The sequence below is a fragment of the Salmo trutta genome, chromosome 26 (genome assembly GCF_901001165.1).
Source record: "Salmo trutta chromosome 26, fSalTru1.1, whole genome shotgun sequence".
Taxonomy (NCBI): Eukaryota; Metazoa; Chordata; class Actinopteri; order Salmoniformes; family Salmonidae; genus Salmo; species Salmo trutta.
The window spans coordinates 29,117,154-29,132,327 of NC_042982.1; positions in this window are offsets into that span (position 1 = coordinate 29,117,154).

Consider the following 15,174-nt stretch of genomic DNA (forward strand, 5'->3'; position numbering starts at 1 on the left):
TTAATGTGTATATTTATGTTGTGTACGGTGCATTTGGAAAGTATTCAGACCCCTTGACTTTTTACACATTTTGTTACGTTACAGTCTTATTATAACATTTATTAAATATTTTTTCCCCTCATTAATCTACACACAAGACCCTTTACTCAGTACTTTGTTGAAGCACCTTTGGCAGAGATTACAGTGTTGAGTCATCTTGGGTATGACGCTACAAGATTGGCACACCTGTATTTGAGGAGTTTCTCCCATTCTTCTCTGCAGATCCTCTCAAGCTCTGTCAGGTTGGATGGGGAGCAACGCTGCACAGCTATTTTCAGGACTTTCCAGAGATGTTCAAGTCCGGGCTCTGGCTGGGTCACTCAAGGACATTCACAGACTTGTCCCGAAGCCACTCCTGTTTTGTCTTGGCTGTGTGCTTAGGGTTGTTGTCCTGTTGGAAGGTGAACCTTCCCTCAAGTCTGTGGTCCTGAGTGCTCTGGAGCAGGTTTTCATCAAGGATCTCTCTGTACTTTGCTCCGTTCATCTTTCCCTCGATCCTGACTGGTCTCCCAGTCCCTGCCACTGAAAAACATCCCAATGGCATGATGCTGCCACCACCATGCTTCACCGTAGGGATGGTGCCAGGCTTCCTCCAGACGTGACCCTTGGGATTCAGGCCAAAGGGTTCAATCTTGGTTTCATCAGATCAGATAATCTTGTTTCTCATGCTCTGAGAGTCTTTAGGTGTCTTTTGGCAAACTCCAAGTGGGCTGTCATGCTTCTTTTACTGAGGAGTGGCTTCCGTCTGGCCACTCTACCGTAAAGGCCTTATTGGTGGAGTGCTGCAGAGATGGTTGTCCATCTGGAAGGTTCTCCCATCTCCACAGAGGAACTCCGTAGCTCTGTCAGAGTGACCATTGGGTTCTTGGTCACCTCCCTGACCAAGACCCTTCTTCCCCGATTGCTCAGTTTGGCCGAGCGGCCTGCTCTAGGAATAGTCTTGGTGGTTCCAAACTTCTTCCATTTAAGAATGATGGAGGCCACTGTGTTCTTAGGGACCTTCAATGCTGCAGACGTTTTTTGGTACCCTTCCCCTCGACACAATCCTGTCTCAGAGCTCATAGCTTGGTTTTTGCTCTGACATGCACTGTCAACTGTGGGAGCTTATATAGACAGGTGTGAGCCTTTCCAAATCTTGTCCAATCAATTCGAATTTACCACAGGTGGACTCCATTCAAGTAGTAGAAACATCTCAAGGATGAACAATGGAAAGAGGATGCAGCTGAGCTCAATTTCGAAATCTCTTAGCATAGGGTCTGAATACTTATGTAAATAAAGTATTTCTGTTTTTTATTTTTAATACATATTGAAACATTTCTAAAAACCTGTTTTCGCTTTGTCATTATGGGGCACTGTGTGTAGATTGATGAGGAAAACATTTAATTTAATCAATTTTAGAATAAGGCTGTAACATAACAAAATGTGGAAAAAGTCAAGGGGTTTGAATACTTTCCGAATGCACGTATTGAGAGGTCTGTAGGTCTCAATATCTTCCCTGTTAAATTGAAGGTTATGCTGATTCTGGTGACTGTGGTTCTTTACTATAAGTTAGGCAACTGCATGGGTTTATCATAAAGCCTGCTTAATAACAGTGTATCTTATGATTAAAAATAGATATTAAAACAATAATGGAAAGCTGTATACCAGGCCGCTAATTGTCTACATGTGATGTAGTTGTTGGATCATAATGGGAAAAGGAAACAAATAATTTAATTGATAAATTAATTTATATAACATTTCGTTAATTTGGTTGAATGCCAAACATGACATTCATGACCTTCATATCATAATGTATTGTTTTAATGCACAATATCTAATCAGTTTGAGTGCTGTTTCTGTAAACTGTAAATCAGTTTCTGCCTTTTCTGGGCAACTATAAATTGATAAAAGTGCCCTGTAAGATCAGAGAAAGCAAGGTTTTCTGGGATAACATTTGCTCTTTTGTTAATGGGATGTGTGTTTAATGCTGACCCCTTTATGAGGGTTGAATGAAACACCCTTCACATGATGTGTAAAGGAGTGAAGGTTGTCTGTCTAACGCTCCAGGGTTATTTTTAACACCCACAAATCCTCAATCTCAAAATTTTGGAGCTCTAATGGAAAAGGAAATAATGGCTGGAAGATAAATACATATCTAGATGTGACCAATATTTCCCCGTTTAATTAAGATGACCAGCCACAGACCACCCACGTTTTCCTCTTTTCTCCCTCAAAAACATACGCTTACTTCCATTTTCTTTGTTCTTAATCTCTCAAAAACAAAGCAAACTACACCATGATCAAGCATACTTTTTTCAGAGGGAGGGAGAGTGGAGTTGAGTTGCCAGGTGAGTCATACAGGTTCTCCATAACTCCCCCTCATCAGAGGGATTTAGGTAATCCTGCCTGCCCAGATGCATACGGCTACAACAGGCAGGCATTGTCACTGTCTGGCGACCCACATCCTAGCAGGAGGCCATGAGCCAGCATGACCCACTCAGGAGCATCAGGAGAGAGAGGAGATTAGGAGAGGCTACACTAGCTGCCTGGCTGGGGTGCCTCTTAGTATTCATTTATAAAAGTGACACACCAGCATCACAGCTCAGGCATTGGAAATCCTCATTACTGTAAAACCTCCACATCTGTGAATATCATAGTTTAATGGCATTAATTCAAGCCATAGAAGGACAGCAGAAACAGATGAATCGTTCAAAGGGCTTGCTGCACCCCAAAATATTGATAGATTTATAAGGTTTTATTTTTGTTAAGATTATCACAAATAATAGCACTGACTTTTCTGATGTAATGGGTGTCGTAATGATCAGACCAAAACGCAGCGGGAACGTGTATACTCATCTTCTTTTTAATGTTGAAGAAGGAAAACAAACAAATCACGTATACAAAAACAATAAACGACAATAAACGACAATAAACGACAATAAACGACAATAAACGACAATAAACGACAATAAACGACAATAAACGACAATAAACGACAATAAACGACAATAAACAGGAGACAACTACCCACACCTACCATAGAAGAAAAAAAAACACCCCTCTTAAATAAGACCTTCAATTAGAAGCAACGAGGAGCAGCTGCTTACAATTGAAGGTCAACCCCATTAACTAAACATAGACATAGAATGACTAGAACTAACATAGAAATAAACTAACAAGAACCTAGCCCAAAACCCCCAGAACACTCTAAACAAACACCGCTCTTACATAATAACATAACCCAACAAACCCCGAACCACATAAAACAAACACCCCCTGCCACGTCCTGACCAAACTACAATAACAAATAACCCCTTTACTGGTCAGAACGTGACAGCTGATAACTTCTTTATCGAGGAAAAATGCACTTACTACGACTGTGATATGTGGTTGTCTCACCTAGCTATCTTAAGATGAATGCACTAGCTGTAAGTTAGATAAGAGTGTCTGCTAAATGGCTAAAATGTAAATGTAAGTCATTCAAAGGTTATAATGTCTCCCCATATTCTAACGTATTTCCCCCACAACATTCTACTGTATTTAAACAGAAGGTGAAAGTGTTTAGTCAGTGGCGATAGCTCTCTGTGGATCATGTCAGTTCTTACACAGGTCCCCCTGTCAACAGTAGACGTTGACACCTGAGGCACACATCTCCTCACAGGTCCGAGTCACTGTGTCCGCTGTGAAGGGAAATAAGGAAGAAGAAAATGTTTGAGCAATTTACAGATGATTATTGCACTCAGTTGATTCATAATACAGACACATTATTGATAGAGATTAAAAGATATGAACGAAAGAATAAAAATGGAATATTTACCAGTCACCACAGTTCTGCAGTACATGCTCGATGGTGGATATTCTGTCTCTTGCTTGCAGTCAGCATCAGCCGTGTCACAGGTGTTGCACTGTGGAGAAATGCACATTTAGAGCAGAAGTGATGATAGGATTCTTAAAGTGTGGATCATCATTAGCTTATCAAATAATTGGTTATGAGAAAGTTAGTTGTAAGTCTGTGAAGAGGAGTGTGAGCATTTTAATTCCTTTACTAAGTTACTGAAGATCCTTCACTGTTATAACATTGCACTTTTCATCTAACATAGATCAACAACATAATGTATCATAGGCTACATATCAATCATTTTGCCTTGGACCTGAAATATATCTTTTTAAAGCACACCTCAACCAAGACTTGGACATATCATCAAATATCATCAGTGATATTTCCTCTTTGATTTCAAAGAAACTTATTTTTAAACCAGTCTATATTTATTATGTTTGCACACCTTGAGTGCTACAGAGCAGCACCAGCAGCATGGTTGTCAGTAGCAGGGTCCTCATGTTGTCCAGTAGTGTGAAGGAGCAACCTACGACTGCAGCTTTTATACTGGTACACCTTGTACTGTCCCGAGAACTCACTGAAACAGGCTGGTTTATTTCCTTGTGAATCACAATGCACTTACAGTAAATGCATTCCCTTCATTTTCTAAGAGAAATTCAAGTAATGCAGCAAGACACGGAGCAGGAGCAACTACAGTGGAGGGACTGATTGGGATCTTTATTTGACAATCAATCATCATCTCAAAGATGATGTGATGATGTTCGATTGTCTACTGTAGGGGATGGAAATTGTAAGATTGAACATGACTTAAATATGTATGTCCTGCTAGTTGCCGTCTATTAAAATCAAGCCTAGTCCTGCACTGAAAGCACTTTCAATGAGCATGTTTTTTGTCCAGGAGTGGGCTTAATCTGTGAAATTTGTGGCGTGTATTTATTTCATAAGTTGACCTGCTTATAGATGGTGAAGTGTTTTTTCAGTCCTCTCTATGTTCAAAGAATGCGGTCTTCCCAGTGAATCTAGCAGCAGCATTTGGGCATGCAAATCAGACAATAGAGTGTTGTCCCCATTGCTGGGAAATAACCAGGAAATAACCTGGTTAAAGAACCTAACCAGTTGGACTGAATTCTCTAATTATAGTCCAAACAACTCAATTAATAGAACCTCACAAGCATTAACTTAAAAAAACATATTCATTTCAGAAGTTTTCATATTGGGATGCAGGGACCTACTAAGACCAGAAATTGTGCATTTCTAACACACCTGTCATTTTTTTCTCCAGAAACCCCATGATTAGCCAAATAATGACATATGTGCATAAACATCAACTTAGACAGGTCCACTGTGCTACAGATGGACCAGCCCATCTGGCATTTGCCCTATGGCCAGTCTGTCTCTGTAGGAATGTGTGACACAGGCGACAACATTACAACCTATAGTCTATACATATGTTTTTCAAAGACTAAATGGAAAAATCTCCCACAAGGTTAAGGTTTGCATGGTCTTGCTCAGATAAGTAGCTGGTGGGGAGTAAAGTTACACCTCTGGCAACCTTTCACTCCATCTCACATTGCCTTATAGTTGCAGTTGGGTCTTTTTAGGCAAAGCTGTTAGAACAACTTCTACATGCTTGCCTATATTTAATTGAAGGGACCCAAATGGCCCTTTGAAACCAAACCACTTTACAGCACAACACGTGTTGACTTGCTTAGAACTGAGAACAGTGGTTTGTGGTAAACAGTGCCTTCTTCAGGTCAAATATAGTAATGTTGGCATTGTGTGAGCTTGCTCCTCAATAATGCAAACTCTTGTTTACCAATCAAGGTTATGTCCTCACCAGGGGAGAACTACTGCCCCCTCTTATTGAAGCCATGGGAGTTCAATCCGACCCCGGTACTGCAGGCATTGTTAGCAGAAAACAGGACCCCCATTATAGTGAATGGAAAAATGTCAATCTTCACTGTCAATCTTCGTGTAAAAAAATAATAATTCTAAGACAATCATCATCAATAATTGCTTCTAATACACTAGATGAATGTCCTTGAACCGATTATTATAAGGATCATTTAGTTGTTAATGGCAGTCTGCAGTACCACGGTCGGCCTTCAACTTGAGTCAATGAGAGGGGTCAGAGGCGGCAGCACTGAACTAGCCTGCAACATCACTTCCTGAATGAGTTCACACTGCGCATTTTGTCTCCATGAGACACCATTTTAACCGACATAGATTCAAAATGCTATAGAGAGAAATATTAATTGCGTCTTTTTGTAGGCACTAACTCTGCCATGGTTTGTTGGACAAGGCTTACGAGGAAATTAATGGCATTTTTTGGGGGGGATAAACACTGAAAATAATGTATGCGGTAAACACAGGCTTGGAAGATCTTATAGGTTTTGTTCTATGAGATCATCTTCATCAGCTAACATCACTTTTTGTGAATTTTGACAGATTTATGTAATTTAAAAAAGCACATAAAGGCTTCATAATTCATGAAGGTCATATTATCTCATAGAACAAAACGTATAAGATCTCCTAAGCCTGTGTTTATCACATACCTTTTCAACGGTTATCTCGAAACCCTATTCTTTCCCCATAGGATGGTTGAACGAATTAGTGGTAACTAATTTCCGGATTTTAGGACTACTGGCGAGCTCTATTAAATCTTCACATAGGAATAAATGGTGGCTTCGATGGCTTTGTCCATTCATATACAGTCATTGGTCCTCACCCCAAAAGTAGACGGGTCTACAGATAAAGTATCATAATTTGACCAGTTTCTCACAGCAGGAAAATAATCCTGCAGCAACAAGAAATGGGAATTATTGTGTGGATTATAATTAATGAAAATATTTGTTACTATATTTTTTGTTAGGTTAAATCAAGTATGAGATTTTAATGTGGAAATTACGAACTTAAGAAGCCTTTTTAAACTTTGAATACACTTCAAGTTTGCATGCAACAACAGGGTGATCAAATTAAGATCCTACATCTGTACTGTGATCAGGAGTGGTTGAATAAGTGACAAAAACACGACTAATTTAATCCAATTCATACATAATATAGTGTTACACCAAAACCCTTTAGATAGGATAAAGGCTGACTGCAGACTGAAACAGAAGGATCACAGTTCTTACATTGATCCTTGACTAAACAAAACACATTTTGAGGAAAGAAATTACTTCGTTTTCTTCCACTTTAGTTTTAGAAGTGGGGGAGTGGCATAACCTGGTGGGGGGTCTCAGGGTCCTCCCCCAGATTTTCTTTAGGCATCTAAAGCTCATTTATTGCATTTTCACACAATCCAATATGCCGTCTTTATTTAGAACAAAAAGTAAGCAAAAATGCCCACAGTCATCAAGGTAAGTAAGAGAACATTATTACATTTGTTTGTGATTAATAAGACTGAACTAGATCCTAGGAAATTCAATAATTAATATTGTGTTAACCAATAGACTTTTGATTGTCTTTATTAAGACATCCTCTATATCAAATTTCAGCCAGATGAGGCCAGCCAGCCCGGGCCGCCTGCACTCCCAACCCCCACCAGTCTAGTCTATAAATCTGCTCTGTCCCAACACAATTTCCTTCCCAGTTCACACCTAATTATTTTAATTACCAAGGGAAAGGTTTGGAAACAAAAAATCCAACAACAGAAAACACATACACCACAAATATACATTAACACACAGAAACAGCAAATCCTAGGCCAAGGTCAGAGTGACAACACACAGGATGGCCCCCAGGACCAGGACTGAGCAGCCCAGCAGCTAGGGATTGCCTAAATAGGTATCTCTCCTGATGTGGGCATGTTTTCAATACAGACTCCTTTTGTTGTACTGTATTCCATATAAGGAATCCAGAATGTATGAAGGTTGCACAGTATACGCTTAATCTTGTAATAAATCAAATCTAGTGATACATAACTTGACATTGATAATTGTAGGATAAACCAACCTTTCAATTAATGGCAATGCATTTCTTAGCCGCTATAAATGCTTGGTTACACAGTTTCTTCTGATAACAGTCTCCAGTATCAACATTTCCCAGCAAACAAGAACAGGGAGAAGGGAGAATCTGTAGACATGCTGAGATAAAAGAACATACAGAACATTACATTTCTGAGTGCATGTACAGTGCCTTTGGAAAGTATTTAGACCCCTTGACTTTTTCCACATTTCGTTATGTTACAGCCTTATTCTAAAATTGATTAAATATTCTTTTTTATCTCAGCAATCTACACACAATACCCGTTATGACAAAGCAAAAACATGTTTTTAGAACAAATAAATAACAGAAATACCTTATTTACATAAGTATTCAGACCCTTTGCTATGAGACTCGAAATTGAGCTCAGGTGCATCCTGTTTCCATTGATCGTCCTTGAGATGTTTCTTCAAGTTAATTGGAGTCCAACTGTGGTAATTGATTGGACATGATTTGGAAAGGCACACACCTGTCTATATAAGGTCCCACAGTTGACAGTGCATGTCAGAGCAAAAACCAAGCCATGAGATCAAAGAAATTGTCTGTAGTTCCTCTGTGGAGATGGGGGAACCTTCCAGAAGGACAACCATCTCTGCAGTACTCCACCAATCAGGCCTTTATGGTAGAGTGGCCAGACTGAAGCCACTCCTCAGTAAAAGGCACATGACAGCCCGGTTGGAGTTCGCCAGGAGGCACCTAAAGACTCTCAGACCATGAGAAACCAGATTCTCTGGCTTGATGAAACCAAGATTGAACTCTTTGGACTGAATGTCAAGCGTCATGTATGGAGTAAACCTGGCACCATCCCTAAAGTGAAGCATGAAGGTGGCAGCATCATGCTGTGGGGATGTTTTTCAGCTGCAGGGACTGGGAGACTAGTCAGGATCGAGGTAAAGATGAACGGAGCAAAGTACAGAAAGATCCTTAATGAAAACCAGCTCTAGAGCTCTCAGGACCTCAGACTGGGGGCGACGGTTCACTTTCCAACAGGACAACGACCCTAAGCACACAGCCAAGACAATGCAGGAGTGGCTTCAGGACAAGTCTCTGAATGTCCTTGAGTGGCCCAGCCATAGCCTGGACTTGAACCCAATTTATCATCTCTGGAGAGACCTGAAAATAGCTGTGCAGCAACACTCGCCTGACAGAGCTTGAGAGGATCTGCAGAGCAGAATGGGAGAAACTCCCCAAATATAGGTGTGCCAAGCTTGTGGTGTCATACCAAAGAATACTCGATTATGTAATCGCTGCCAAAGATGCTTCAACAAAGTACTGAGTAAAGGGTCTGAATATTTATGTAAATGTCATATTTCATTTATTGACTTTTTTCAAATTACAAAAATGTCTACAAACCTGTTTTTGCTTTCTCATTATGGGGTATTGTGTGTAGATTGATGAGGGGAAAAAAATATTTAATCAATTTTAGAATAATGCTGTAACGTAACAAAATGTGAAAAAAGTCAAGGGGTCTGAATACTTTCCGAAGGCGCTGTAATTCAGTTTCGCTGGCATATAGTATGTTCTATGGATGGTCTTAGACTGTAATTTAAAAAGTAATTTATGTCTGAGATTATATGAACATGATGGAGCATTCAAACCTATCTGACTCCATTCATCATCATCAATAGCTTCTACCATTGTTGTGTCATCGGGAAAAGCCTCTATCAACTGTTGATACAGTTTGTAAATCGACTTTGGAGGTTTGTCAGACTGTCTTAAAATAGCATCTGGCTTGTCCAGTGTTTGCTGCGAAGAGAGAATAAAGTGTTGTATCTTCAAAAATTCATCTCACTTCTGTCATAGACTGGTCTTCCCTGTTTCCCATCTGCTTCTGCAACGCACTCTACTGCTCATCCTGTGTCTTCTTGACCTGCCGCCACTCCCCCAGAACTCTCTCTCTCTCCGTCTCTCTCGCTTTGTGTGTGTGCGATTGTGTGGGTGGGGACAGATGTGCTGGAGTCAGAGCAGATCCCCACCAGCTGCAACCTGTTCCATAATCAAGACCTCTACAAACACTCAGCCCTGCCACTTTCACGCTGCCAGATCATAATCTCTGCTCAGTCAGTCTAAGTGCCGAGCCATTTGTTACTGTTCAGATCTTGTTATCCTGTTGGGCCTGTTTTCCTTGCCTGACGCTGTTTTCCTCTCCGCTACAGTTCTGCCCGCTCTGACTCTGGTCCCTGTCTCCAGACCCACGTCTCGTCATCCTGCTACTCTGTCCTGGATTCCCCACTCTACTATGCCCTTGGATTCCCCTCCGGACCTGCTTACCCTGTCTCAACCCCTCTCGCTCCAGCCTCAGCCTCCGCACCTGGTTTCCAGCAACCCGCCCGAGCTTCCCCTGACCTGAACTCCATCTCCCCCCTGTGTTTCAATAAATACCTTGGTTACTTCATCCCAGTCTCCTCGTCTGAGTCTGCTCTTGGGTTCCCCTGTTCCACTCCGCGTAACACCCTGGCTGCCTGAACCTGCTGAGACCCCTGTCACCATCTGATCCTCCTAAAATGAGGCATGACAAAGAATTACCTTGATGTACATTTATACATTATATTATCCAAGAATAGAATCAATGGTTCAATAATTGAAATGACCATTATTCCCAGATCCCAGACTGTAGATTTAAGCTGCTCTACTGTAGCTACTGTAGGTCTACCCATCAATTCAAGATGGAGCTTTGTATCAGTCACTGATATTGTTAATATACTGCAAAATTCACCTGAGCTCCGTAGACTGGTCTTCCCTGGCTGTCTGACCCTGCATGGACACCTGTCACCATCTGATCCTGCTAAGACATGATGAGCATAATGTTGTGTACTGAATGCACTAAAGGGCTGCGGGTCCCGACAGAGATCATTGCAGCGCGGCCGTCATTTTTCATGCTGTGGGCGGGTGCTGTCGGTCAGACAACTTTGGATGAAAATATTTTTGTTATCCCATAGATTATTTGGAGACGGTCCTCTTACTGCTTTGTATGCATTAGCCTACCTACTGTATTAAAAGCACATATTTTTCGCATTATTCACACACTCAGAATTCACTGCTTCAACTTCAGTACCTCTCCTAGTTGGGCGTGCGAGTTCAAGTGCGTCTAGTATGTTGTCACGACTTCCGCCGAAGTCGGCTCCTCTCCTTGTTCGGGCGGCGTTCGGCGATAGACGTCACCGGCTTTCTAGCCATCGCCGCTCCATTTCTCATATGTCCATTTGTTTTGTCTTGTTCCATACACACCTGGTATTCATTACATAATCACACTGCATGTATTTAGTCCTCTGTTCCCCTCCATGTCTTTGTGTGTAATTATTTCGTGTTACGTGGTTATCATTACGTGCCCGACTGGGTTTTCATGTTTCCGTGTTTTTTGCACACGGTTTGTTTATTTTGTATTACAGTGTCTTGTATTGAACATTTATCGCGCCTTAACCTCCAGCCCACAAGGCAAAAGTGTTTCAAGAAGCTACGTTTTTGTGTTATTTTCTCTACTGCTATAGTAAAGTGTGTGCTTGTTCAATACTGCATGCCCTCCTGCACTTGACTTCTCCACCAGCAGCGCACAGCCCTGACAGAATTACACACCCGAACCATGGAGTCAGCAGGAGCAGGTACCCCGGGTAGAGGAGTCCAGGAGTGCGTCCAGGAACATTCTGCTATGTTACATCATCTTGGTGCCATGATGGATCGCGTTGTCCAGACTATGGACCGCTGGGAGAGACAGGAGGTCACCCCAGTGCCTCGACCAGCGCAACCGGGGTTACCTCTACCCGTCCCGTCCGGAGCCAGTCCCAGTGGGATGCGTCTCTCCCTTCCCAGGAAGTATGATGGGACGGCAGCACAGTGCCAGGGATTCCTGTTACAACTGGACCTCTACCTTGCCACTGTGCACCCAGCTCCCTCGGAAAGGGAGAGAGTGTCTGCCCTCGTCTCATGCCTCTCGGGGAGAGCTCTGGAGTGGGCAAACGCCGTGTGGGGAGAGGGAGACGTGGCGTTGGACCACTTCGGGGAGTTCACCCGTCATTTCCGGGCCGTCTTTGACCATCCGTCCGAAGGTAGAGCGGCAGGGGAACGGCTCTTCCATTTGAGGCAGGGGACGAGGAGCGCCCTGGAATTCCGGACCTTGGCCGCCGGAGCGGAACGACAGAGCCCTCATCGACCACTATCGGTGCAGCCTGCGCGAGGACGTCCGATGTGAGCTGGTCTGCAGGGATGCCACCATCTCCTTTGACCAACTGGTGGACTTGACCATCCGGTTGGATAACCTGCTGGTGACCTGCGGACGTCCAGAGGGGGCTCTTTCGGTGCCATCTTCCAGCACCCCCGCTCCAGTGCCCATGGAGTTGGGAGGGGCTGCGCGAAGGGAGACTGGAGGAGGAGCCATCACATGCACCATCTGTGGCCGCAGAGGAAACACTGCTGGTCGGTGCCGTGTCGGTTCCTCTGGGAGTCGAGGCAACAGGCAGGGCACTCTGGCATCACCCCAGGTGAGTCTGCACCACACTCATCCAGAGTCCTCTGTTGACCACCTGTTTGTACCTGTTTGTTTCCCTGATTCTTCCCCGCATTCCCAGCATAAGGCGCTCGTCGATTCAGGCGCAGCTGGAAATATTATCAACAGAGCGTTAGCCCTTAGTTTAGGGATCCCCATTATTCCTGTAGTTAGACCTTTCCCGGTTCAACCTCTGGATAGTCGACCATTAGGGTCCGGGCTAATCAGGGAAGCCACCATCTCCCTGGGCATGGTGACGCAGGGGGGTCAAGAGGAGAGAATCAGTCTCTTCCTCATTGACTCCCCTGTGTTTCCCGTGGTACTAGGGCTTCCCTGGTTAGCTCATCATAACCCCACTATTTCCTGGCAACAGAGGGCTCTCACGGGGTCGTCGCGAGAGTTCTCGGGGAGGTGTGTAGGGGTTTCCGTTGGTGCTACCACAGTGGAAAGTCCAGACCAGGTCTCCACCATGCGCATCCCCCCAGAATATGCCGATTTGGCTCTCACTTTCTGTAAAAAGAAGGCGACTCAATTACCACCTCATCGACGGGGGGATTGTGCGATAAATCTCCTTGCAGACGCTGCGCTTCCCAGGAGACATGTGTATCCCCTGTCGCAAGCGGAGACGGTGGCTATGGAGACATGTCTCTGAATCCCTGCGTCAGGGGTACATTCGGTCCTCCACTTCACCCGCCTCCTCGAGTTTATTTTTTGTGAAGAAGAAGGATGGAGGTCTACGCCCGTGCATTGACTATAGAGGTCTCAATCAGATCACGGTGAGGTACAGTTACCCGCTACCTCTTATCGCCACGGCGATTGAGTCAATGCATGGGGCGCGCTTCTTCACGAAACTGGATCTCAGGAGTGCGTATAACCTGGTGCGTATCCGGGAAGGAGACGAGTGGAAGACAGCGTTTAGTACCACCTCAGGGCATTATGAGTACTTAGTCATGCCGTACGGGTTGATGAATGCTCCATCAGTTTTCCAATCCTTTGTAGACAAGATTTTCAGGGACCTGCACGGGCAGGGTGTAGTGGTGTATATCGATGACATTCTGATATACTCTGCTACATGCGCCGAGCATGTGTCCTTGGTACGCAAGGTACTTGGACGACTGTTGGAGCATGACCTGTATGTCAAGGCCGAGAAATGCCTGTTCTTTCAGCAGGTCATCGCCTTCCTAAGGTATCGCATTTCCACATCAGGGGTGGAGATGGAGAGTGACCGCATTGCAGCCGTGCATAATTGGCCGACTCCCACCACGGTAAAGGAGGTGCAGCAATTTTTAGGGTTTGCCAATTACTACCGGAGATTTATCCGGGGTTTTGGCCAGGTGGCTGCTCCCATTACCACACTGCTGAAGGGGGGTCCCGTAAGGTTGCAGTGGTTGGCTGAGGCGGACAGGGCTTTAGGCAGCTAAGAGCTCTGTTTACTTTGGCTCCCGTGCTGGCCCATCCGGATCCATCTTTGGCGTTCATAGTGGAGGTGGACGCGTCCGAGGCTGGGATAGGAGCCGTGCTCTCACAGCGCTCGGGTACGCCACCAAAACACTGCCCCTGTGCTTTCTTCTTGAAGAAGCTCAGCCCAGCGGAGCGTAACTATGATGTGGGGGACCGGGAGCTGTTGGCTGTGGTTAAAGCGTTGAAGGCGTGGAGACATTGGCTTGAGGGGGCTAAACAACCTTTCCTCATCTGGACTGACCACCGCAACCTGGAGTACATCCGGGCTGCGAGGAGACTGAATCCTCGTCAGGCAAGGTGGGCCATGTTCTTTACCCGTTTTGTGTTTACCCTGTCCTACAGACCAGGTTCCCAGAATACGAAGGCAGACGCACTGTCCCGGCTGTATGACACAGAGGAGCGGCTTATGGATCAGACTCCCATACTCCCGGCCTCTTGCCTGGTAGCGCCGGTCGTATGGGAGCTGGACGCAGACATTGAGCAGACGTTACGTACAGGGCCCTCTCCCCTCCAGTGTCCTGTCGGGCGTATGTACGTTCCGTCTGCTGTCCATGACCAGTTGATATATTGGGCCCACACGTCACCCTCCTCTGGTCATCCGGGGATCGGTCAGATGGTGCGCTGTCTGACTGGGAAGTACTGGTGGCCCACCTTGGCTAAGGACGTGAGGGTTTATGTTTCCTCCTGCTCGGTGTGTGCCCAGTGTAAGGCTCCGAGACACCTGCCCAGAGGTAAGCTAGACCCCTTACCCGTTCCACAAGGACCTCGGTCACACCTGTCTGTGGATTTTTTAACCAATATACCTCTTTCACAGGGACACACTACGATCCTGGTCGTTGTGGATCGTTTCTGTAAGTCCTGTCGTCTCCTCCCTCTGCCCCGTCTTCCTACAGCCCTACAGACTGCGGAAGCCCTGTTAACTCACGTCTTCCGGCACTACGGGGTGCCAGAGGATATAGTGTCTGATCGGGGTCCCCAGTTCACGTCGAGAGTCTGGAAGGCGTTCATGGAACGTCTGGGGGTCTCGATCAGCCTTAACTCGGGTTTTCACCCCGAGAGTAACGGGCCGGTAGAGAGAGTCAACCAGGATGTGGGCAGGTCTCTGCGGTCCTATTGCCAGGACCGGCCGGGGGAGTGGGCGGCGTTTGTGCCCTGGGCCGAGATGGCACAGAACTCGCTTTGCCACTCCTCCACTAACCTCTCCCCCTTTCAGTGCGTATTGGGGTAACAGCCGGTTCTGGCGCCATGGCATCAAGGTCAGACCGAGGCTCCTGCGGTGCACGACTGGTTCAGGCGCGCGGAGGAGACATGGGAGTCCGTCCATGTTCACCTCCAGCGAGCCGCGCTTCGCCAAAAGACCAGCGCGGACCGTCACCGCAGCGAGTCCGGGTCT